Source organism: Manis pentadactyla, chromosome 15 (assembly GCF_030020395.1).
Source record: "Manis pentadactyla isolate mManPen7 chromosome 15, mManPen7.hap1, whole genome shotgun sequence".
Taxonomy (NCBI): Eukaryota; Metazoa; Chordata; class Mammalia; order Pholidota; family Manidae; genus Manis; species Manis pentadactyla.
This window is the reverse complement of record NC_080033.1, coordinates 45,354,136-45,379,799: the sequence shown is the minus strand read 5'-3', so window position 1 is coordinate 45,379,799 and position 25,664 is coordinate 45,354,136. Positions and strand designations below refer to the sequence as shown.

General features: G+C 48.6%; 1 pseudogene; it reads left to right on the top strand.

Moving 5' to 3' along the window:
* Positions 1-1,264: 1,264 nt before the first annotated feature.
* Positions 1,265-24,924, top strand: LOC130680983 (sodium-dependent noradrenaline transporter-like; annotated as a pseudogene).
* The last annotated feature ends 740 nt before the right edge of the window (positions 24,925-25,664 follow it).

Here is a 25,664-nt window from a genome sequence, read left to right as displayed (position 1 = left end):
CAAAACAGGGTGATGTGATAGAGAGTGGGGTATATTTTAGAGTTGAGGGTTCTGGAAGGGACCGCTGAACAACTTAGGCAGAGGTAAAAGCAAGTGTAAAGGTCCTGGAGTGGGTTTGACTTTGAAATATTTGAAGAAAACAAAGGTCAGCATGTCTGGATTATCAAAACTCCTACCCATCATCAGTAAGTATCATCACCTTTGTTTAGCCTTCTTGGATCACCACGCCCACCCCCTTACTTGCTGATTCAGCTCTGCCCAGTTTCTGCACCCTGCAGTCACAGCCAGTCCTGACCACAGTGGGTGGTGACTGACCCGCCACACCCTGTACTGTTAGCCCGGAGATGGCGGGGAACTAGCTCCATAGCCAGCCAAGCTCAGGCATACAGCAGGTGATCAGCATCTGTTTGATGAAAAGGAAGCAATTAACCAACAACTACATGGGTGAATGAAGTGAATGACTACCAGACCCAAATGGCTTGCTCCTTTATTTGCTTCAATGCCACTTCCCCCAATTCTCTGACCACACGGCAACCCCATCCTCTCCCCACATGGCACTCCCCTTGCCTTTCGCTGCTCCATTTTCCCCAAAGCACATATCACCCTTCTACATACCCTATAATGTATTGATTTATGATGTTTCTTGTTTTCCTCAGTCTCTCCCTCTCCCAAATGTAAACTATCATGTCCGGAATTTTTAAGTTGTCAACTAATGTATCCCAAGAGCCTAGAATAGTGCTTGGCATAAATGCCTGAAGGGGTGAATGAATGAATGAATGAATGAACAGCAGTTCTCCGCCTTGAAATAAGCCCTGGGTGGTGACCTTTCACCGCCAAGCCAGCCAAACAAAACCCGCCCCAATGGCCTGCCAGCATCGGTTGCCGTCGTAGGCACTGAGCAGAACATTCCCGTTTTGTTGATGTGGAACTCTGGCAGAATAGTTTAAGTGGCTTGCCTCGGTGACAGACTGGTCCTGAAGCGGATCATTTGCAATCCCGCGGCTTCCCAGTCCCTTCTCAGACACGACTCCGACCTAGTTCTGGGCGTCTCGCTCTCTTCCCGGGGTGGGAGGTCAGAGCCTGCTGCCCCCGGGAGCTGCGTCCAGTGCCGCGGTGCGTGCTGGAAAGGGACTGGGCGCCCGGGACCCGAGAATCGCCGGGAGCGGGGCTCCCGCCGCCCCCCGAGCCCGCGCCGCGCCCCGCCCCCGTCCAGCCCCGGCCGCGCTGTCAGTCTCCATTAGTGTTAACAGGCTCCAGACAGAGAGGGCCCGGCGCTGGGTTAATGCAATCGGCGCGTTACCTGGGGCGCAGGCTACATTACCAGCCCGGCCCCCGCCCCGAGCGGCAGAACCAGCCAGCCCGCGCCCGCCGGCCGCCCCGCGCCTCCAGCGCTCCTCCCGCAGCACCCGAGCGCCACGCGGCGGAGCCCAGCCCCAACCCGCGCCCCACAGCGGCCGGAGGCGAGGCGGGTCCCGGACAGGCCGGGCACCAGGCACCCACGATCCCGTCGCTGCCCAACACGTGAGTGTGCCCTGCGCGGGGGACCTGGCTAGGTGCGCGGGGGAAGCCCGGGCTGAGTCGCGCGGAGCTCCAGTGCCAGTGAGTTTGAAGTGCAGGAGTGTACGCGTCCGGGAAGGCTCCTGGGGCTCCGGGAGATGGCGCAGACCCGAGCTGGGGGGAGTGGACAGCAAGCTACACCCGGCAGGGTCACCGCCCTGGGAAACAGAGGCGCAGCGTGTCCAAACCCCGCCGTTTGGGGGCGAGAGGGAGTGCGCGAATGAGAGAAGCTCTGCGGGGTCTCAAGCCAGATGCACAGGGCGGCAGGGGAGGTCTCCTCCTCTAAGTTCCGTCTCAGTCCGGCTCGCCACTACCTCTGTTTCCAAATTTTTCCAACAGACGCGCGCTTTTCCGGGAGCCCCGCGTCCGCTCAGCGCGCTCTAGCCCTGTATCTCCGGCGCTCCCCGGAGAGTTCCGGGGGTGCAGGCAGGGCGGATGGTCCAGTCACCACATCTCCTTTTATCCAAGTAGTGCCTCGGCCAGCTCCCAGTACCGTTGACGTCCCTCTCTCCAGCCGCACCCATGCTTCTGGAGCGGATGAACCCGCAGGTGCAGCCAGAGAACAGCGGGGAGGACCCCGGTCCCGAGCTGTACCCGTCGGCGCGCAAAGGAGCTGACCTGTTGGTGGTAAAAGAGCGCAACGGCGTCCAGTGCCTCCTGGCGTCCCGCAGCGGCGATGAGCGCCCCCGGGAGACCTGGGGCAAGAAGATAGACTTTCTGCTGTCTGTGATGGGCTTCGCGGTGGACTTGGCCAATGTGTGGCGCTTCCCCTACCTCTGCTACAAGAACGGCGGCGGTGAGCTCCTTGATGGCCTGGGGTGTTGGACTTGGGAGGGTACCTGTCCGCAGTGGTGGAGGGAAACAGGAAGCACACAGGCAAGTCAGCAGCATGGGAAGGGGCAGGACAGGGCTCCAGGAGAAAGGACTGGAATCCCCATTGGAAAAGGGAAATGGAGGCATGACATTGGACAGTGCTAGGCACATGGCAAGAAGGACAGAATTCGGGGCACCACGTTGGGTGAGAAACTCTGAACTTTTTGATGGTCTGTGGGAAGGGAGGTGGATATTTGAAGAGTCTTGAAGGGGCACCAGAAATGCACAGGATGTGACAACCAGACACATGGTGACCCTAAATCTAGCATGCTGAGCCTTGAGGCTGGGGCCCTGGGGCCACAAGGAGATAGAGGACTTTGGAGGCACTGCACTCTTGGGGAAAGAGACTCAAGTAGAGATGTACAAAGAGAAGCTAATGTCAGAGAGAACTCCCAGGTTTTTTCTTGTTTTGCTGGAGGGACCAGAGTGCACAGCCGAGATGGGGTTGCATCACTTGGTACCAAGAGCTGGCCTGACACTTGGGGCAGGAGGCCTGGGTGACAGGGATGAAGCCTCTTCCTCCTGGGGTCCTGGCCACACTGCAGGGTGGAGTGGGAGTAGGGCCTGGAGAAGACTCTAGTGGAGTAGCCGAGCTCTGTCCCCTTCCCCCTACTGGGTGACAGATCACCCGCCTGGGATGAGAGCCTGGAGATCAGCTACAGCCCATCAGGGGCCAGAGCCCAGGGGGCAGGATACCTCCAGAAGACCTTTGCCCCTGGGGTGCCCAAACCACCCCAATCCTGTCCCCTTTGCTGGGACAAACTCGGGAGTGCTCTGCAGAGAGCTTTGGGAGATGACCCAGGAAAAGGAAAACCTCTTTCTCTACACTGGGCCATCCTGCCTGGCAGTGGCTCTGGTTCAGGACCCCAAGGGGTCAAAGGGAGGCAGGTTGAGAGTTTGGAGCTGGGCAGAGAGAAAGCTTATGATCTGTCCCATGGCGCCTGGGACAGCTGTTGGCTTCCATGTGTACTGTGGATGAAAAATGGGAGACAAATGATGTGAAGGTAAAATTCTTTGGGGTTTGGCTGCTGCAGCTCCTCAAAAGTTTCTGGGCAGGTTGAAAATTCTGGTCCTTTGGACCCGAGGAGGGAGCAAATGCAAATGTGATGTATTTTTTAAAAGCAGAGAGTTGAAAATTGAAAGACAGACTGAGAGGCCATCCAGCATGTCCTCGGTGACTGTCTGAGACTTCATGTCCCTAGACAGCGGGAGGTTCTAGCATTAATCTGCAATATTTGTTGGGTTCCTCTTGAGGAACAATGCTAGGCTCTGCAGGGATCACCTAGATGTGCGAACCACCATGTCTGCCTGCCAGGACCTTTAGTCATCTAAACTTTTGTCACACCACTACATGTCATTTCCACTGTTGCAAGTGTTTGTTGAAACTAAAAGCACCTGAACGGCCAAGCGGACACATGGGCCAGATGGAGGTTCTTGGGCTTTCACTGACACTGAGTGTTCACCTGGCCATTGCCACCGACCGAGAGCGCCTGCTGTATGCAAGGTGACACATTTTGGGCACAGACCACAGACTTATCACAGGTTCCAATTTTTAGGTGAAGTTGGCAGGGAGCTCCCTCCTCTAGGCTCACTAGCCCTGCCCATCACCCATCCTGACCTGTTTGGCCATTGGTCTCTTTGTGGGTCTGTCTCCCAAACAGACTGGGGCACATTGAGAGCAGAGACTGTAGTTTTTTCATCCTTGTTTTTCTCATGCCCAAGATAAGGCCTAGATGCTAGGAATACGGTAGAAAGTATCCACCAAACTTCTGCTGAGAGAATATATCAATGGAATGGTCCAAACCCTCGAAGGCCTAACGCCTATCCAGGGACAGCAGAAACCCTGTGAATGTGCACAGCTGGCAGTCTGGAGATTAGGAGCGTTGGCTGTGGAGTCCTGGGTTCCAACTTTTGGCTGTGTGACTTTGGGCAACTCTCCAAGCCTGTTTTCTCATCTATCAAGTGGAAATAATGGTGTTCAACTCAGAGGGTGTTGTGAGGACTGAGCCCCCCATGCTCGGTGTGGAGAGCCTGGCGTGGAGGATGGCCTCAGCAAAGGGAGTTGCTGCCTTTTAGAACATCACTATGACAATGTGTGAAGTGGACAGAAGAGGTGACAGGTGCTCCCAAGGCCTGAGGAGGGAGCTGCTTAGGAAAGATTTGAGGAGGTGGACTGTGGTGGGACCTCAGCCCCTCAGGATGGGAGGGGCCTGGACAAGCCTCCGGAAGGGAAGAAGTATTCTTGTGCAAGAAGGCATGTGGGATCATCTCAGAGACTGGGAGCACAGGCTGGCTGAAGGGCAAGCCGGAGAGGGAGCGGCAGAGTGGGGCCGCGCTGTGGGCACCTTGAATGCCAGGCTAAGGAGTGGGGAAGTTATACCAGTGAGTTTCCATTTCTGGCTAGGATGTCCATGGTTGGCACGAGAGAGCAGAGCAGCCCCCATCTCAGAGTCTGAGGCAGCTCCTTTTCTAACTGACTCTTGCCCCTCTGAGGGAGCTCAGTGGGCCCCTTCTGGGCTTCATTTCACAACTGTCAGGCTCACATTCAAAGGCACTTGGGTCTTGGCTTCTCCTTGTGGATCAATTCTTATCCAGTAATTCTAAAGTCCCTTGAGATGGGCAAGCTGTTTGGCAGGTGGGCCTCCTGTAACCATGGCAGCAACCAGAAGACCCAAGTTTGAATCCCAGTTCTGTTACCCTGGGCATAATCCAGCTCCTCTCGGACCCCACGTGCCCCTCTGCAGCTGGAGGTGAGCTTTGATGACCCCCATCCTCCTCCAATGACCTGGCTCAGTGCTGTGCCCCAGCCGGGTCTCACCCGCTCTGTTATTTAACAGCCTGTGTGCTCTTCTGGTGTCGGTACTCACATGGTGTAACTCTGGGGAGAAGAAATCCTGGGGCAAAATTCCTCTAAAACTGAAATCAGTTAAAGGGAGAAATGAAGTTTAAAACCCGTTTATTGCTTACAAACTGCGGTCCGGGAGCTGTCTCTTGCTCCGGGTGAAGCAAGCAAGACACACACCCCCCGCCCCCAAGCTTCTAAGGTTCTACTAAGCCCTCAGTCACCCAGGTAATCACCCACTGATATGGAGATGAACTACTGCTCTCCAGCCCTTAGGAGCACCTGTTTATATGTAGATGCACTAAAGGCAGGAGAGAGATTCTGGAATATTACAATTTTACCCACATACAGTACCCTCCAAGTCTGGCTATTCGTGCTGGCCCAGACTGGAAGAGGTATTGAAATGATAAAGGTGCCAATAGTATAGGCCCCTGGCTAAGATTTTTTAAAGGAATTACTGGGAAAGATCAACTTTTTGGAACATCTTCCAAAGGCCAGCCACTGGGATGCATGGGTACAGGAGGCTTCTGGTGCGGAAAGCCAGTCTGGGAAGTTCCTGGGCTTTGTTCAGAACCTTCTCACACAAGGAGACAGTGCCAGGCCTTGGGGCAGTTTCCAGGGTGCTAGATTCTCCCTCTGCCACTGTGCTCTTGGGCCTGGCCTGTGATGGGGCCCGGGTAGGAAAGGGCAGATCGACTGGTCCCCACGTCTGCGTCCCGGTCAGGGAGGAGGCCACTGTTTGTTATCCTTTGCAAATGGCTGCTTCTGTTTGATACACGTCCTGTGTTATCAGAGACATGGCCTTTAGGTTCAGACAGACCCAGATTTGAATCTGAATCTGAAATATAGCCTTAGACAAGTCACACATCCCCTCTGGGCCTCAGTTTCCTTGTTCAGAAAAGGAGAATAACTGTACCTTCCTGATGTTAGCAGTGATGTGTGCAAAGCACTCCAATATCTGGCACATAGGAGGGGCTCAATAAATGAGCTGTTACTACTGTTCTTATTGTTCAATTATTTTGAGCATCATGTTCAAACAGGCTAGATCTGGCAGTAGGGCGCAGCCCTGATTTTGGAGGGTGCAGAATTGGTTCTAAGAGGAAATTGATGATGCGAAAAAAGGGAAATAAGGCCTAGGGAATTAAGACTCAAGGTCTGGGCTTTGCTCCATATTCTGGCAGTGAAACCTTATTGCACTGCAGCTTCCTCTCCTGGAAAATGGGGATCAGCGTTCTTGCATGGGATCCCATGAAGGTCCTATGAGATACGGTTTGGGTCATGAATAGGGTTCTCTCCCTGCATAAGCTGAGGGTCTCAAGTATGCACAGCTTTTTGGGAACCTCTTGGTGCAAATGTCTGGGGTACTTAAGGCTGGTACAGGGGGCAGGACTTTGCAAACTCCATGCCTTCCCATCCAGCCTGCCTGCAGGGCACTGCCTACAGCCTGAGCTTGCCAAGCTCATTCTGATTCTTTAGCTCAGGTGCCCATGAGCCAGCCCGCTGGTGTGGCCCTCCAGCTGACATGTTTGCAGGAATGAGGTGCTCTTCTGGGGCTGAAGCTGAGACCTGGGTCACCAGCATGATTTGGTCCATTGCTCTGAGCTGGCTAAAAAAATCTAGAGAGACTATTTCCAACAAGATGGGACTTCATAGGGATGAACGTTAACACACTGCCCTGCAGTGCCAAACCCAACTTCCCAAGTGAGGATTAGGCCCCAGCAAGGCGGGAAAGGCCCTGGGGCTTTCATTAGCAGCATTCTCCATGTGAGTCATGCTGGGATACATTTATTTAACCAAAAATATTTACTAAATGTCCATCATATGCCAGGAACACAGAGATGAGCAAAAGGCAATCTGTGCCTTTAGGGAGTTCATAGTCTATTGTAGATCCTAAAAGTTAATGTCATTTTGGATTCTAGTTTTGGAAGTATTGCATCCTAAGTGAGGGAGGTGAGGTTCTACTCTGTTCTTCTCATGTTTTATTTTCCTCTATAGTGGAGTTTCGATCACCCCCAGACACCCTCTAATTTGTTACCTTTAAAGAGACCAGGATGGACATGGGAAACCAGAACCTTCAAAGCGCTCTGTGGAAAGCTCCAGCTTCATTAATAAAAATCAAGTCCAGATCCTGCAAAGTTGCCAGCAGAGGTAGAACTGCCCCATGCGGAGGGGGAGCTCCGACACGAATTCCCCTGAATTCCACCCCCACTGCCCTTCTTAGAAGAGTGGGGTTTAATCTGCCAGGGGAGTGGGGGTGTTTCCTCGCTGGGACTGTCCCCTGGTCTCAGAGCTAAGGCCCAGAGGCCAGCTGGAAGGACCTCTAAGGTGAAGGTGAGGGGGTGACCCCTTAATGGAGCCAAAAAAAGCCCGCTCTTCAATCTGTGTAGAATCCCTTCTGGAGCCGCAGGAGCTGCTGCACAGGCTTCTGTGGCTGCTCCTGTCCAGCCCTGGTAAAGCGAGGGAGGGAGGGGAGCGGGGCAGGACTTTACCTGGGCTGAGGTGACAGGGCCCCTGCCTGTGGTCACTGAGGGTCCCAAGGAGAAGATCGGTTTGGGGAAGGAGGCGACATGGGTTGGTACCATGTGGCTCAGCAACTGTCCCCTGGGCAGAAGTCTCTCTGTGATGACAAACTGGAATGATCTGGACTTGGTTTATTATGGGAACTGGAGTGCTTTCCTAAATAATGGCCAAGGGAGGCCGGCCGTTTAACTGGCAACGACACCCAGGGCACAAAGGGAAGGGGCTGGTTTGTGTTGTGCTCCGTGGCTGAGGGACAGAACGAAGGCAGTGGGTGGAGGCTGCAAGGACAGGGCTTTGGGGAAGGGGAGGAAGCCCTGGCCAGATGGAGAGGGTGGCTGGCAGGTTCAGCAAAGCCTCAGCTCACCGTGGGCGCCTCTGAAGCTTTCCTGAGGTTTGGCCCTCTTGACTTGTCCTGACCTGAGGTGAGGGGGCCAGACCTGTATACCCCGATGTTGACTGATCATGGATGCCAGCCGGCCTGGGAAGGGGATGTGGCCTGGGCGAGGTGGTTCTCCATTGCCGCGGCAGCTCCCAAAGGGCTGACACCTGAAGGCTGAGCTGTCCCAGCAGTTTGGTGGACGGTCCACTCCTGAAGGGGTTCTGGGCAGCTCTGCGGGGAGCCCTTTTGGTCATGGGGCTGGCAGTGGCCCTGGGGGATCTGGACCCTGCTCTTGCTCATGGGTGTCACTCTTGTTTGGACACAAGGGTGAGTAGCCAGCCTCACCTAAAAAGAGATTAGGGCCACGAGGGGCCCGAGGGACTGCGTCAGGCCCTTCTGCGCCGGGGAGCCTCTAGCAGGTGGTCATGGCTGTGCCCGCCAAGGACCCGGCTGACCTCAACCACAGGGCAATCCTCAACTTGCTGTTTCCTGTTTACAAAAGAGCATCCCATCTGCTCTTCTGTGTGATAGCACAACATGATTCTCATTCACAGAGCACCTGTGGGATGCCAGGTACTTTGCCTCGGTTACCTCTGCCTATCACAGCAAACCAGGGACACAGCTCTTTCTGTCCCTACTTACAAAGAGGGAACTAAAGCTCAGAGAAGTCACATTTACTCAAGGTCCCAAGGGGGGCTGGGGTAGGACTGTCTCTAGATCCAGGGAAGGAAGTAGAAGGAATAAATTCTGCTTTCCACATACTTACACTCTTCTGACACCAAATGTAAGGGTCTCCATACCAACCAATCGCCCACCTCTCTAGATGCCAGCAGTCCTTCGTTCAGTGCTGGACACCATCTACCTGGAGTCAGGGCAGACAGACACCACAGTCTAGGGACTCAGTCCCACAAAAGACACCAGTTACAAGGCCCAAGTTTTCACTTGCTTCTGACTGACTATAAACCAGGGGTTCACACGACTCCCTCTTCCAGCTCAGTACTTTGCTCTAACAGTTCATGGGATGCAGGGCAGCACTCACACAGTCCGTTTCCTGCAAAGGCTTTGATAAAGGACGCAGATGAAGAGGCTTGTGGGGCAAGGTCTGGGAGGGTCCCAAGTGCAGGCACCTCTGTCCCCATGGAGCTGGGGTGCATCAACCTCTGGCACATGGATGTGTTTGCCAATTTGTAAGTGTTCAAACTCTGTAGTTCGGGGGGTTCTGTGGAGGTGTGCTCAATATTAATTTAATCTCCAGCCCCTCTCCCCTCCCTAGAAGGTAGGGCTGGGGCTGAAAACTCCAAGCTTCTAATTATGGTTTGGCCTTTCTGGTGACCAGCCCCCATCCAGGAGCCCACCAGAAATCATGTCATTAGAACAAAAGCCACATCTATCACCCAGAACATTCCAAGGGATTTAGGAGCTCTGGGTACGATCTTCCTGTCACCCCCACACAGGAACTTATAAGGGTTTTTGGGAGTTCTGTGTCAGGAACCCAGAACAGAGGCCAAATACATGTATTTCTTATGTCACAGGGGTCTGCCCTGGGCTCTGTGCTTTGGGGACCCTCCTCCGCCTTCCTCCCCTTCTCACTAGGGCCTGCCTGCCCTGAACTCTGCCTCCCACCCGCCACGCTCCAGTACCTAGACTCTGGGATTCCCTGTGCAAACCCCCCGGACCCTCCACATCTGCCTGGGCCCCTCACCTGACTCCTTCCTCTGTAACTGGGACCATGCTGCAGGTTTTCACAGCCCCAGCCCGGGGGCGTGCTCTGGGACACATCGTCTGCAGGGGCCGCGGACGCAGCTTACACTTGTAGGCAAGAGTCCACATGTGTGTGCAAAAGGCCTCACAGTCGCTGGTTGGAGATGGAAGTGGAGCAGAAGTGGGGTATGGAGCAAACGGGGCTCCCTGCATTGCACCATATTCCAGTGCAGAGCTCCAGGAGCTGAGGGTTCCAAATTCAAATTTTATAATAGAACCATCATGAAGGTCTAGTCGGCATGGTAGGGGATAGAAAAGGTTTGATCTAACAGTTGTGGGCTGATTTGTCCCCTTAACTATGGAAACACATGCAGGGAAGACTCCTCGTGATCTCACCCTGGCCCCACGAGCGTGCCGTGGGCCTACTGGGGCAGCCCTGTCTCCTACTCCCTGCACCCTGTTGTCATTATGCCCTTGGGATGTTTGGCAGGGAGAGACCATCTGGCTACCCTGGGCAATGACCAAGGTTTCCGAGGATGTCTGGTGAAAGCCACGGGCAGTGACAATCCACTGCTGAGCTAAAGCCACCGAAGGCACAGTGCTGTGGGGTTTGGGCATCTTACTGCAGCAGGGTGAGGCCAGAATTCAGTGTGAGGAATCCTGCCTCCCGCAGGCTGGTAAGCTGGCCCATACAGGCCTCAGGGGGCCCTCCTGTCCTTTGTGTGGCCCCTCCCTGAGCACACTCCCTCCGCTGCCCAGGAGGCCTGGGCCTTACCACCTCTTGCTGAGGCCCCTACAGGCTTTCCCTTTCCTTTCTCGAGTTCCTCCTCATCTGCCTGGGGGCTGTTCCTGTGCATCCCACTTGAAACTTGGTGATCACTGGGCTTCCTTTCCAGAGGACTTGGCATTGGTACAGAGGATTCCAGAATCCCTGGGTGACCAGTAGGATTCCTCTCTAATGGTGGGGTGTCAGGCAGTGTGCATTGGGCTAGAGGTGATGGGACAGATGTTTTCCTTCCTAAACTAATCCAAAGGCCACATTTTAGAGCCCCTTTCACAATTGACAATTATTTTCCTGGTGTGTTTGTGTGAGTGTGTCAAGGTGCAGAAATATGTGTGTATCTTCACATGAGTAATATATGTGTGTGTGAGTTTCCATATGTGTTTGAATATGCTGAAAATGCCCAGAGCTGAGACCCTCAGGAGGTATATGCCTGTGTTTCTCAAGGTCTGCCCCTGAGTCCAGCCCTTGCATAACCAGAGCATTCCAGACTCACGACAGCATCCTGGGCTGTTCTCAGGCCCTGTATGAGGCTGGCTGCCACTGGCACCACCCAACGGGGAGATGTAGTGGGACTGCGTGAATGTGGCAGTTATGGCCCTTGCAGGGCAGCCACTTCTAGGAAGTTTGCAACCCAGCCTCGGTTGCAGGGCTGTTTCTAGAACAACCCTGTGCAGGGCTGTTTCTCGAAAAGCATCCTCAGCAGACCTCAATCACCCCTTTCTAACTCTTCAGCTCTACCCTGACTTTGTCCAGATCTTTATTCAAGGGGGTTTGGGCCAGCTAGCTGGGTGGTGTTCCCTTAGAATAAGCCACTGGCCACAGGGCAGTTGCAGTTTTCATTCGTACTCAGCCCTTCCATCATTCTTGAATGTCTCGGGCTGTTTCCACTTGAAGCTTTGGCTGGCCCAATCAAACACGCTCCTAGAGAAGAGGCTTGGCTTACGCAGACCCATCACCTTCCCTCTTTTGCTCCCATTGCTGGGGCTACCAGCCAGCACAAGAGGAAATGAATCTCCAGCTGGGCAGTATACCTACCTGTTGGCAGTGCTACGAGAGGCTTAGAGTTAAGAAAACTGGCCAAACTGAGACGCCTCGTTAACTGGCCCACTTTGCTCTTTCCCTTCATTGTAGAAAAGACCATCGAGTAGCCAGCGGCAAACCTTAGTGCCAAGATCTGAGCCGTGACTGCTGGCTGTTTCCTTCCCCATTGTCCCTGCGGCCGCTGACTTCAGTCTTCAGGCCTAGTAAACAGTTGAATACATCTATTTCCCCTACTTCCTGGCACCAGGCCCCCAAGGGCAGTATCAAGTGGCCACAAGGTAGAGAGGGGCTCAGATAGATCCAGGTTTGCAGCCAAACAGCATACTTACTAATTTGGAAAGAAGATGATCTTTCTAAGCCTCAGTTTCCTCACCTGTTAAATGGGATCAGTGGTGAGCTAAAAAAATATTGGGGATATTTTTTTTTTTTTTTTTTTTTTTTTTTTTTTAATAATTATTTTTTATTGAAGGGTAGTTGACACACAGTATTACATTACATGAGTTTCAAGTGTACAACACAGTGGTAGAACATTTATATACATAATTCTAGGTTCCAGCTATCACCCTACCAGGCTGTTACAATATCTTGACTATATTCCTTATGCTATACCTTACATCCCGGTTACTAATTTATTTTACCATTGGAAGTCTGTCCTTTTTTTTTTTTTTTTTTGTGAGGGCATCTCTCATATTTATTGATCAAATGGTTGTTAATGACAATAAAATTCTGTATAGGGGAGTCAATGCTCAATGCACAATCATTATTCCACCCCAAGCCTAATTTTTGTCAGTCTCCAATCTTCTGAGGCATAACAAACAAGTTTTTACATGTAGAACAAATTCTTACATAATGAATAAGTTACATAGTGAACAGTACAAGGGCAGTCATCACAGAAACTTTCGGTTTTGCTCATGCATTATGAACTATAAACAGTCAGTTCAAATATGAATACTCATTTGGTTTTTATACTTGATTTATATGTGGATACCACATTTCTCTCTTTATTATTATTATTTTTAATAAAATGCTGAAGTGGTAGGTAGATACAAGATAAAGGTAGAAAACATAGTTTAGTGTTGTAAGAGAGCACATGTAGATGATCAGGTGTGTGCCTGTAGACTATGTGTTAATCCAAGCTAGACCAGGGCAATAAAACATCCACGTATGCAGAAGATTTCTCTCAGAACGGGGGGGTGAGGTTCTAAGCCTCACCTCTGTTGATCCCCAATTTCTCACCTGATGGCCCCCCTGCGACTGTGCCTGTCTTAGGTTGTTCCTCCCTTGAGGAATCTTACCCGTCTCTGGCTAACCAGTCATCTTCCGGGGCCATACAGGGAAATGAGAAGTTGGTAAGTGAGAGAGAAGCCTTATTGTTTGAAAAAGTTAGCTTTTTACTTCTTTGCATATTTATGCCCTGTGGCTTCTATGCCCAGCATTTGTCTTGAGGTATCTTTACCACTTGGAAGAATTATGATACTCGGTAAATTTGATATGAGGCACGAATTCTATTTAAGGGTTGTAATTAGGAAGGAAGAAGAAAAGCTATAGAAGTAGCAGGCGGAAGAAAACTTGGGAAGATTGATTATTTCTTTGATATATCTTCTTGTAGAGTAACTTCAGCATGTATACGTTTTAAGCTACTACTTAAATTGCACACACACATTAACATAATAGGAGTATAGTTACATAACCAAAGCATATCTGTAATTACCAGCCATCTGCAGTGAAACCAAGAAAACCAGTTAGGCACCTTAGGCATTTGTGAAAACTTATCTATGATATGGTGGATATTGTCCAAATGAACTTGAACAGTCTGAGAGAAATCAGACAAATTAAAACAACCCATTCCTGGGGACTGTTCACATGCCATATGTTCTTTTAACAATAAATAGTTTGTAGTTGTAAGACTTTGGAGCGCTACAATTTGCACTTCTCCAAATTCTTGGTTGAGTTCCAACAGTATAGATCCAGTCCAATTTTGTTGTTTTACTATATGCACAGGCCAGCTTAGATATCTCCTTCCTCATTCCCATGGCAGGTCCAGGAACTGGTGGGATGAGTGCATCTACAGCTGTAGCAGTGCGTGGATCTTTGTTGGGGTTTTTTGATGATCATCTTCTGGCATGAGTCTTCCAGAGGGTGCAGATGTTGGAAGTTCTTTTTCATATCGTATCTTAGTTCATTTTCGGGGTAGCCCAATTAGGCTTTGATCCTCTGTATAAACACAAACAGACCCTTTGCCTACACTTTTATATGCCCTTTATACCCTTGTGTAGAACTCGTTGGAGGTTACCACACAGGAACTGCCCTTTTTTTTTTTTTTTTTTTTGCTATCACTAATCTACACTTACATGACGAATATTATGTTTACTAGGCTCTCCCCTATACCAGGTCTCCCCTATAAACCCCTTTACAGTCACTGTCCATCAGCATAGCTAAATGTTGTAGAATCACTACTTGCCTTCTCTGTGTTGTACAGCCCTCCCTTTTCTCCTACCCCCCCATGCATGTTAATCTTAATACCCCCCTACTTCTCCCCCCCTTATCCCTCCCTACCCACCCATCCTCCCCAGTCCCTTTCCCTTTGGTACCTGTTAGTCCATTCTTGAGTTCTGTGATTCTGCTGCTGTTTTGTTCCTTCAGTTTTTCCTTTGTTCTTATATTCCACAGATAAGTGAAATCATTTGGTATTTCTCTTTCTCCGCTTGGCTTGTTTCACTGAGCATAATACCCTCCAGCTCCATCCATGTTGCTGCAAATGATTGGATTTGCCCTTTTCTTATAGCTGAGTAGTATTCCATTGTGTATATGTACCACATCTTCTTTATCCATTCATCTATTGATGGACATTTAGGTTGCTTCCAATTCTTGGCTATTGTAAATAGTGCTGCAATAAACATAGGGGTGCATCTGTCTTTCTCAAACTTGATTGCTGCATTCTTAGGGTAAATTCCTAGGAGTGGAATTCCTGGGTCAAATGGTAAGTCTGTTTTGAGCATTTTGATGTACCTCCATACTGCTTTCCACAATGGTTGAACTAACTTACATTCCCACCAGCAGTGTAGGAGGGTTCCCCTTTCTCCACAGCCTCGCCAACATTTGTTGTTGTTTGTCTTTTGGATGGCAGCCATCCTTACTGGTGTGAGGTGATACCTCATTGTAGTTTTAATTTGCATTTCTCTGATAATTAGCGATGTGGAGCATCTTTTCATGTGTCTGTTGGCCATCTGTATTTCTTTTTTGGAGAACTGTCTGTTCAGTTCCTCTGCCCATTTTTTAATTGGGTTATTTGTTTTTTGTTTGTTGAGGCGTGAGAGCTCCTTATATATTCTGGACGTCAAGCCTTTATCGGATGTGTCATTTTCAAATATATTCTCCCATACTGTAGGGATCCTTCTTGTTCTATTGATGGTGTCTTTTGCTGTACAGAAGCTTTTCAGCTTAATATAGTCCCACTTACTCATTTTTGCTGTTGTTTTCCTTGCCCGGGGAGATATGTTCAAGAAGAGGTCACTCATGTTTATGTCTAAGAGGTTTTCGCCTATGTTTTCTTCCAAGAGTTTAATGGTTTCATGGCTTACATTCAGGTCTTTGATCCATTTTGAGTTTACTTTTGTATATGGGGTTAGACAATGGTCCAGTTTCATTCTCCTACATGTAGCTGTCCAGTTTTGCCAGCACCACCTGTTGAAGAGACTGTCATTTCGCCATTGTATGTCCATGGCTCCTTTATCAAATATTAATTGACCATATATGTCTGGGTTAATGTCTGGATTCTCTAGTCTGTTCCATTGGTCTGTGGCTCTGTTCTTGTGCCAGTACCAAATTGTCTTGATTACTATGGCTTTATAGTAGAGCTTGAAATTGGGGAGTGAGATCCCCCCTACTTTATTCTTCTTTCTCAGGATTGCTTTGGCTATTCGGGGTCTTTGGTGTTTCCATATGAATTTTTGAATTATTTGTTCCAGTTCATTGAAGAATGTTGCTGGTAGTTTCATAGGGATTGCATCAAATCTGTATATTGCTTTGGGCAGGATGGCCATTTTAACGATATTAATTCTTCCTAGCCACGAGCATGGGATGAGTTTCCATCTGTTAGTGTCCCCTTTAATTTCTCTTAAGAGTGACTTGTAGTTTTCAGAGTATAAGTCTTTCACTTCTTTGGTTAGGTTTATTCCTAGGTATTTTATTTTTTTTGATGCAATTGTGAATGGAGTTGTTTTCCTGATTTCTCTTTCTGTTGGTTCATTGTTAGTATATAGGAAAGCCACAGATTTCTGTGTGTTGATTTTGTATCCTGCAACTTTGCTGTATTCCGATATCAGTTCTAGTAGTTTTGGGGTGGAGTCTTTAGGGTTTTTTATGTACAGTATCATGTCATCTGCAAATAGTGACAGTTTAACTTCTTCTTTACCAATCTGGATTCCTTGTATTTCTTTATTTTGTCTGATTGCCGTGGCTAGGACCTCCAGTACTATGTTAAATAACAGTGGAGAGAGTGGGCATCCCTGTCTAGTTCCCGATCTCAGAGGAAATGCTTTCAGCTTCTCACTGTTCAATATAATGTTGGCTGTGGGTTTATCATAGATGGCCTTTATTATGTTGAGGTACTTGCCCTCTATTCCCATTTTGCTGAGAGTTTTTAACATGAATGGATGTTGAACTTTGTCAAATGCTTTTTCAGCATCTATGGAGATGATCATGTGGTTTTTGTCTTTCTTTTTGTTGATGTGGTGGATGATGTTGATGGACTTTCGAATGTTGTACCATCCTTGCATCCCTGGAATGAATCCCACTTGGTCATGGTGTATGATCCTTTTGATGTATTTTTGAATTCGGTTTGCTAATATTTTGTTGAGTATTTTTGCATCTACGTTCATCAGGGATATTGGTCTGTAGTTTTCTTTTTTGGTGGGGTCTTTGCCTGGTTTTGGTATTAGGGTGATGTTAGCTTCATAGAATGAGTTTGGGAGTATCCCCTCCTCCTCTATTTTTTGGAAAACTGTAAGGAGAATGGGTATTATGTCTTCCCTGTATGTCTGATAAAATTCCGAGGTAAATCCATCTGGCCCGGGGGTTTTGTTCTTTGGTAGTTTTTTGATTACCTCTTCAATTTCGTTGCTGGTAATTGGTCTGTTTAGATTTTCTGTTTCTTCCTGGGTCAATCTTGGAAGGTTATATTTTTCTAGGAAGTTGTCCATTTCTCCTAGGTTTCCCAGCTTGTTAGCATATAGGTTTTCATAGTATTCTCCAATAATTCTTTGCATTTCCGTGGGGTCCGTCGTGATTTTTCCTTTCTCGTTTCTGATACTGTTGATTTGTGTTGACTCTCTTTTCTTCTTAATAAGTCTGGCTAGAGGCTTATCTATTTTGTTTATTTTCTCGAAGAACCAGCTCTTGGTTTCATTGATTTTTGCTATTGTTTTATTCTTCTCAATTTTATTTATTTCTTCTCTGATCTTTATTATGTCCCTCCTTCTGCTGACCTTAGGCCTCATCTGTTCTTCTTTTTCCAATTTCGATAATTGTGACATTAGACCATTCATTTGGGATTGCTCTTCCTTTTTTAAATATGCTTGGATTGCTATATACTTTCCTCTTAAGACTGCTTTTGCTGTGTCCCACAGAAGTTGGGGCTTAGTGTTGTTGTTGTCATTTGTTTCCATATATTGCTGGATCTCCATTTTGATTTGGTCATTGATCCATTGATTATTTAGGAGCGTGTTGTTAAGCCTCCATGTGTTCGTGAGCCTCTTTGCTTTCTTTGTACAGTTTATTTCTAGTTTTATGCCTTTGTGGTCTGAAAAGTTGGTTGGTAGGATTTCAATCTTTTGGAATTTTCTGAGGCTCTTTTTGTGGCCTAGTATGTGGTCTATTCTGGAGAATGTTCCATGTGCACTTGAGAAGAATGTATATCCCGCTGCTTTTGGATGTAGAGTTCTATAGATGTCTATTAGGTCCATCTGCTCTACTGTGTTGTTCAGTGCTTCCGTGTCCTTACTTATTTTCTGCCCAGTGGATCTATCCTTTGGGGTGAGTGGTGTGTTGAAGTCTCCTAGAATGAATGCATTGCAGTCTATATCCCCCTTTAGTTCTGTTAGTATTTGTTTCACATATGCTGGTGCTCCTGTGTTGGGTGCATATATATTTAGAATGGTTATATCCTCTTGTTTGACTGAGCCCTTTATCATTATGTAGTGTCCTTCTTTATCTCTTGTTACTTTCTTTGTTTTGAAGTCTATTTTGTCTGATATTAGTACTGCAACCCCTGCTTTCTTCTCACTGTTGTTTGCTTGATATATGTTTTTCCATCCCTTGACTTTTAGTCTGTACATGTCTTTGGGTTTGAGGTGAGTTTCTTGTAAGCAGCATATAGATGGGTCTTGCTTTTTTATCCATTCTGTTACTCTGTGTCTTTTGATTGGTGCATTCAACCCATTAACATTTAGGGTGACTATTGAAAGATATGTACTTATTGCCATTGCAGGCTTTAAATTCGTGGTTACCAAAGGTTCAAGGTTAGCCTCTTTAGTATCTTACTGCCTAACTTAGCTCACTTATTGAGCTGTTATATACACTGTCTGGAGATTCTTTTCTTCTCTCCCTTCTTGTTCCTCCTCCTCGATTCTTCATATGTTGGGTGTTTTGTGCTGTGCTCTTTCTAGGAGTGCTCCCATCTAGAGCAGTCCCTGTAAGATGTTCTGTAGAGGTGGTTTGTGGAAAGCAAATTCCCTCAGCTTTTGTTTGTCTGGGAATTGTTTAATCCCACCGTCATATTTGAATGATAGTCGTGCTGGATACAGTATCCTTGGTTCAAGGCCCTTCTGTTTCATTGTATTAAATATATCATGCCATTCTCTTCTGGCCTGTAGGGTTTCTGTTGAGAAATCTGACGTTAGCCTGATGGGTTTCCCTTTATAGGTGACCTTTTTCTCTCTAGCTGCCTTTAACACTCTTTCCTTGTCCTTGATCTTTGCCATTTTAATTATTATGTGTCTTGGTGTTGCCCTTCTTGGATCCTTTCTGTTGGGGGTTCTGTGTATTTCCGTGGTCTGTTTGATTACTTCCTCCCCCAGTGTGGGGAAGTTTTCAGCAATTATTTCTTCTAAGATACTTTCCATCTCTTTGCCTCTCTCTTCTTCTTCTGGGACCCCTATAATACGGATATTGTTCCTTTTGGATTGGTCACACAGTTCTCTTAATATTGTTTCATTCCTGGAGATCCTTTTGTCTCTCTCTATGTCAGCTTCTATGCGTTCCTGTTCTCTGATTTCAATTCCATCAATGGCCTCTTGCATTCTATCCATTCTGCTTATAAACCCTTCCAGAGTTTGTTTCATTTCTGCGATCTCCTTTCTGGCATCTGTGATCTCTTTCCGGACTTCATCCCATTTCTCTTGCGTATTTCTCTGCATCTCTGTCAGCATGTTTATGATTCTTATTTTGAATTCTTTGTCAGGAAGACTGGTTAGGTCTGTCTCCTTCTCTGGTGTTGTCTCTGTGATCTTTGTCTGCCTGTAGCTTTGCCTTTTCATGGTGATAGGAATAGTCTGCAGAACTGGGACGAGTGACGGCTGGAAGGACTTCCTTTCTTGTTGGTTTGTGGCCCTCCTCTCCTGGGAGAACAGCGGCCTCTAGTGGCTTGTGCTGTGCAGCTGCGCGCAGACAGGGTTTCTGCTTCCTGCCCGGCTGCTATGGAGTTAATCTCCGCTGTTGCTGTGGGCGTGGCCTGGCTCGGGCAGCTACTCCAAAATGGTGGAGTCGCGTTGGAGCAGGAGCTGCTGGGAGGCTATTTATCTCCGTAAGGGGCCTCCCTGCTCCCTGCAGCCCAGGGGTTAGGGTGCCCAGAGATCCCGGATTCCCTACCTCTGGATTAAGTGGCCCGCCCTGCCCCTTTAAGACTTCCAAAAAGCACCCGCCAAAACAAAACAACGACCACAAAAAAAAACAAGAAAAAAAAATTTTTTTAATAAAAAAAAAAAAAAATTTTTAATTAAAAAAAAAAAAGGTGGTCGTTCGTTTTTCTTTATTCTCCGGTGCCAGCCTCAGGCCTCTGCTCACCGGTCTTTCTGCCCTGTTTCCCTAATATTGGGGTCCCTGTCCCTTTAAGACTTCCAAAAAGCGCTCGCCAAAACAAAGCAGCAAAAAAGCAAAAAAAAAAAATGGTCGCGCGCTTTTCTTATGTCCTCTGTCGCCCAGCCTCCAGTGCCTGCTCACTGTTCTTGCTGCCCTGTTTTCCCAGTATCGAGGGCCCTGCACTCTGTCCCGGATGGCTGGGGCTGGGTGTTCGGCAGTCCTGGGCTCCGTCTCCCTCCCGCTCTGCCTGCTCTTCTCCCGCCGGGAGCTGGGGAGAGGGGCGCTCGGCTCCCGCGGGGCCGGGGCTTGTATCTTACCCCCTTCGCGAGGCGCTGGGTTCTCTCAGGTGCGGATGTGGTGTGGATATTGTCCTGTGTCCTCTGGTCTTTATTCTAGGAAGGGTTGTCTTTGTTATATTTTCATAGATATATGTTGTTTTGGGAGGAGATTTCCGCTGCTCTACTCACGCCGCCATCTTCCGCCCCACTCTTTTTGGGGATATTTTTAAATGAATAATTACATATAAACTCAGTGTATAGCTTGGCATATAACACACTCAATAAATGGTACTTGTTACCTTCACCACCACCACCAACTTCCATCATCAGCACCACGACGGTTACTGTGAGCACTGGTTGGCTGATCTGTCCTCTCTCTGTGGGAGAGGGATGAGGGTGGGGACCGAAAGCAAGAAATGAGGAGTGGAAGAGAGGTTGGCATGTGGCCTTTCCAGAGGAGTCCAGGCTGGGGCAGGGGCTTGAGTACTGGACCAGCCTGTGACCAACAGACAAGGTGGTTCAGCAGACCCCAGATGCCCAGTTATAGAACACCCTCTCGCCCAAGACTGTGTTCAGACTTATGTCCTTAATCAAAGCTGAAATGTCTGGAATCTGCAGAATATGTTGGGCATGGCTCTGGAGCTCTGCAGCCAGGCATACCCTGGGCCCAAATCCCAGGTCTGTCATATGCCAACTGGGTAAGCTTGGTCAAGTCACTGAGTTTCTCTAAGCTTCAGTGTCTTCCTCTCAAAAATGGATAGAGCTCTTGCTACCTCACATAGTTTCTGGGTAGGGTAAGTGGGGTCACAGACATCCCATGGCCAGTGCCCTGCTTGATACAGAGGAGGTACTCACTTCCCAGGAGTTTTCTTTCCTGTGGCTGGCTCACCTGCTGGTCTGTCTCCTGCTACCGAAGGCACTGCGTCTCACCAGTGCTGCAGACACTTCATACTTTGTCCCAAAGGCCCTGGGCTGCCTGAGAAGATACTCTGGGAAGAAAATGAGACTGACAGTCTGAGTAGCTGGGTGAGTTTAACCCTGGGGGCCATGTGACTTTGCCATAGTTCTCTGCTAGCTTGGAACCTCACTTTGCACATCTGTAAAATGGACATAGTAATAATCTTTACATTTTAGGGTTGTTGTGAGAATTAATTGACACACTGCATGGAAAGTGCCTGGAACAGAGTAGGACATGTTATATTCCTAACATTACAGTCATTAAATATTTCCCGGTTTCTGCACCTTTCTGCTGTGGGTGGGCCAGAGTGTTTGGTTTCCATGGTTATGGCATCTCAGCATCTCAGCCAGAGGCCAGTGGTGGGAGGAGTGTGGATGTGGCCTGGCCACCTCCAGCTGCGTCAGGAAAAGGAGCTGGCATTTTGCTTTGCAGCCTGGGCTGACATAACATATGTCCCAGTGAGTCACCTCGGGGCAGCAGAGCCCTCTAAGCTCACCATGGGCTGCTGGGTGTACTGAGAATTGTCTCTGAAACTCAGATGTGTGTAATTCCATTAGGAATTCTCCCAGGGAGTAGTTGCCACCCGTTGCCAGGGGACCCTCTATTTTCTGCGATGTTCTGGGTGGGCATCTTCCCTGGTCAGGGGCTTGAGCCTCTGGCCTCCCTGCTCCAGTATCGATTCATCTCCAGTCACCTGTAACAAGCTGAGCCCAATAGTTTGGAAGACCTGAATGCGAATCCTGCTACTGTCACTCGCCGCCAGTACAAACAGGACGGATTCAACTCCCTTCTCTGCCCTCAGTTTCCCTTGCGGTGACATAATGGCCCTGTCTGATTATGTCTATGAGCTGTTGTGAGACTAAGAAGGCTCCAGTGAGATCATATTTGGGAAAGCCCCATGTGACCTCAAGGTAAAAGAGAGATGAGCGGCATTAGAAACTCTGTCGTATGTAACTTTGGGCTCTGTCTCTCCTTCTCCGCTCTCAAATTTCTTACCTATAAAAGGAAGTTCTTGGGGAGATTGGCATTCCCCAAAGTGATGATTCATGAAAGAAAAGGTTCTGTGCTTCAATAAACTTGGTAAAGCCTACACCCGTGATCCTCATGGCACTGCTGTGGGCTGGGAGAATCCTGCCAGGATTCTTGCAGAACAAGCCTATTTTGTTTTGATTAGCCTAGACTTCCCTAATATGACCACAGAAGCTCATTATTGTTGTTATATTATATCATATTATAGTGTAGTATAGTATATTATTGCTACGACTACAGCTATTATTATTATTGTTACAATCACTTGTATTAATTGCTCTGTGTAACTCTGTTTACCTACCGCAAAACACCCTGGGAGGTGGCCGAGTGAGCAGATGAACCAGGACCCTTGAGGGTCCAGCAGACACTGATCCGAGCACTCTGAGGCGCAGGCCCAAGCCTGGGCAGGGGTCTAGGGGGTCACAGTCTGCCTCTGGGCCCTCCAGGTGCCTTCCTGATCCCGTACACACTGTTCCTTGTCATCGCGGGAATGCCCTTGTTCTACATGGAGCTGGCTCTGGGCCAGTACAACCGCGAAGGGGCCGCCACGGTGTGGAAGATCTGCCCATTCTTCAAAGGTAAAGTTTGGGTCTTGGGGCTCCAGAGGTTGTCCAAAAAGACTTCCATGGTGCCCTGGAGAATCTTCCCCAATGGTGGGATCTGAGGTAGACCAAGCCTCTGGTGGGATTCACAGGCATCGGCAAGGCCAAGTGTGTCCACTCTTTAAAGTTACATGGAGAACAGTTGGTGTGTCAGGAATAATTTTGGACTAGAAAGTCTGGAAACTTGGGTTCCAGCCCAGGCTCTGCAGCTGAGGGGGACCAGAGGGTGTCTGTTTCCTTTAGGGGAAATGCTTATAGAAGTTTCAGAAGTACCCAGGATATATACCACTACTCTCCCCTCTTGCTCCCACGGTAGACATGATTTACTGACCATTGACTCAGCCAGAAACTTACCTCGCAATCCTTAATACAACAGCCAGGGCTACTTGTTCACGGCTAGGATATAAGATGACACCTGCTTGCGTTCAAGACTTAGAGTGCATTTGGAGAAAGTGGCCATGGCAACTGCCATTTCTTGGCCCCTATACAGCTGTGAGAAGAGCACGGAGTAAGAATTAGTGTCTCCCAAACGCTGGTCAGAGACTGGGCCCAGATGACAACAATGAGGGCCAGTGTGACTCCTATGAGCCTCTGCTCAGCTGGCACATGTCTCCCGAGTGCCTCCTATGCACTCGGCCCTATAGTAGATGCAGGCCGGTACAAGAGGCTTATAAAATATGAGTATTAGGATTCTTTTAGTTTAACTTCCAGAAATCCTAATCAAAGCAGCTTTATTATAAAAGATCTTATTGGTTTATGATTCAATAAAGTCCAAGAGATCAGGTGTAACTTGTTTCAGGTGCTTAAATAATGTCATGTGGACTCTCAATCTCTCTCCAACTCAAGTCCTTTTTTTTTTTCCACTGTTAGCCTCAGTCCCGGGCATATTCTTCTCAGGTGCTAACAAAGCTGGTCATTAGCAACAGCAAGATTAAATCCTACCAAGTTTAATAACACTAAAGCAAAACAAAAACACCTTTATCATCCTAGCTTCATTAAAGGTCCTAGAGAAGACTGATTGGTTTGATTTAGTCATATGCCCATTTATCAACCAATCACTGTAGCTTTGGGAAAGCACAGCTCTGATTGGCCAGACCTGAGTCATGTGCCTACAGCTAGATCAAGGAAGTGAGGGATTAGCCAGGCCTAAACCTCATATGCTAAGAATGCTTAAGGCTACTTCCTTAAAACAATGTCGTACAGGCCAAAAAAATGTCTATTATAGGCAAAAGCCATAGAACTAGCCCTAAAGGAGCTTCCAGTATGTTCAGGAAGCAGGTGGTTGAAAGTAGGATCCAGAGAATACACAGGGCTAAATTCTGATCAGGGGGTGCTGATTTGGGGCTCCCTAGAAGCAGGTCCTGGGACAAGGATTCAGCATAAGGGAGGTGATCCCTGGAAGACTAGTAGGGGACTGAGAAGGGGAGGCAGCCAATAAAGGCTGTGTCATCAGGCCAGTTCTACCATGGGCCAGGGACTCAATCCCATGGGGTTAACATGCTTCAGTGTTATCCTGCCCAAAGGTAAAGGGAGCTGGGTACTTCGACTACAATGCCTGGCCTGGCTTCTCCCTGGAGGCATTAAGATCCTGGCATTTCTGGCCTGCCTGATGAGTGGACAGAGGAGGATCCAGTGGCAAAAGAGAGCAGTCAGGCCAAAGGGCAAAGGGATGGTGGGTGCTTAGGGCATACCGCTGGGGCTCTGACAATCTGCTACAGAAAAAGAGAGGCATAGGAATCGGGTCTTCCACTGGTTAGAGCCAGTTTCCCAGGAGAAGTGGCTCTGGGGCTGGGCCTGGGGAGACCTCTGCCTGACAGCTCTCTGTCCCTGACCCAGGAGTTGGCTGTGCTGTGATCCTCATTGCCATCTACGTTGGCTTCTACTACAACGTCATCATCACCTGGTCACTCTACTACTCTTCTCCTCCTTCACCTTCAACCTGCCTTGGACTGACTGTGGCCATGCCTGGAACAGCCTGAACTGCACCGACCCCAAGCTCCTCAACGGCTCTGTGCTGGGCAACCACACCAAGTACTCCAAGTACAAGTTCACCCCAGCAGCAGAGTTTTACGAGTAAGTCATCCACCCCTCATCCTGTGCACACAGGTGCACTGAGAACTGTGCCGAGCAGGACCTGAGCCAAACGCTAAGGGAAACGACACGAGAGAAGAGGCACATGCCAGTCATTGTTCATGACATGTACTGAGCAGGCGCCACACACCCGACCTGGGCCAGGAGCTGAGGACCGAGCCATGGACCAGGCAGCTGGAGGAGCCTGTGCTCTGGAGCAGGGGGGTGGGGGTGGGGAGACCATACATTCATCAACAGGTAAGGAAGCAAGAATGTGTTAGAAAGTGGACATGCCCTCCAGGAAACTAAACACATTTTAGGGAGTGTAAATGCTCTTAAGGAATTAAAACCAGGTATGTGGTAGAAAGGGGTTGTGGGGGAAAGAACTTAAGCTCAGGTTGGTCAGGGAGGGCTTCTCTGAGGAGGTGATGTAGGAATTGATCAAGTCAGCCAGGGGAACATCTAAGTGTTCAGCCAGCAGATGATGGAGCTGCAGCTTGAACCCCAATGCATCTGATCCTGAAGCTGTTGCCTGGCCCACAGCATGCTGCTTGCGTTCTCTGGAGCTTGTGAGTGAAATTCAGGAAGCGGGAGACAGGCCCGCTCTGTGCAGCTGGGGGAAATGATTTGGGCCATGTGTGCATGAGAGGAACTGACCATGGTGGAAGACAGAACATCTTTTTTTTTTTTTTTTTTTTTTTTTTTTAATAATTATTTTTTATTGAAGGGTAGTTGACACACAGTATTACATTACATGAGTTTCAAGTGTACAACACAGTGGTAGAACATTTATATACATAATTCTAGGTTCCAGCTATCACCCTACCAGGCTGTTACAATATCTTGACTATATTCCTTATGCTATACATTACATCCCGGTTACTAATTTATTTTACCATTGGAAGTCTGTCCTTTTTTTTTTTTTTTTTTTTTTTTTGTGAGGGCATCTCTCAT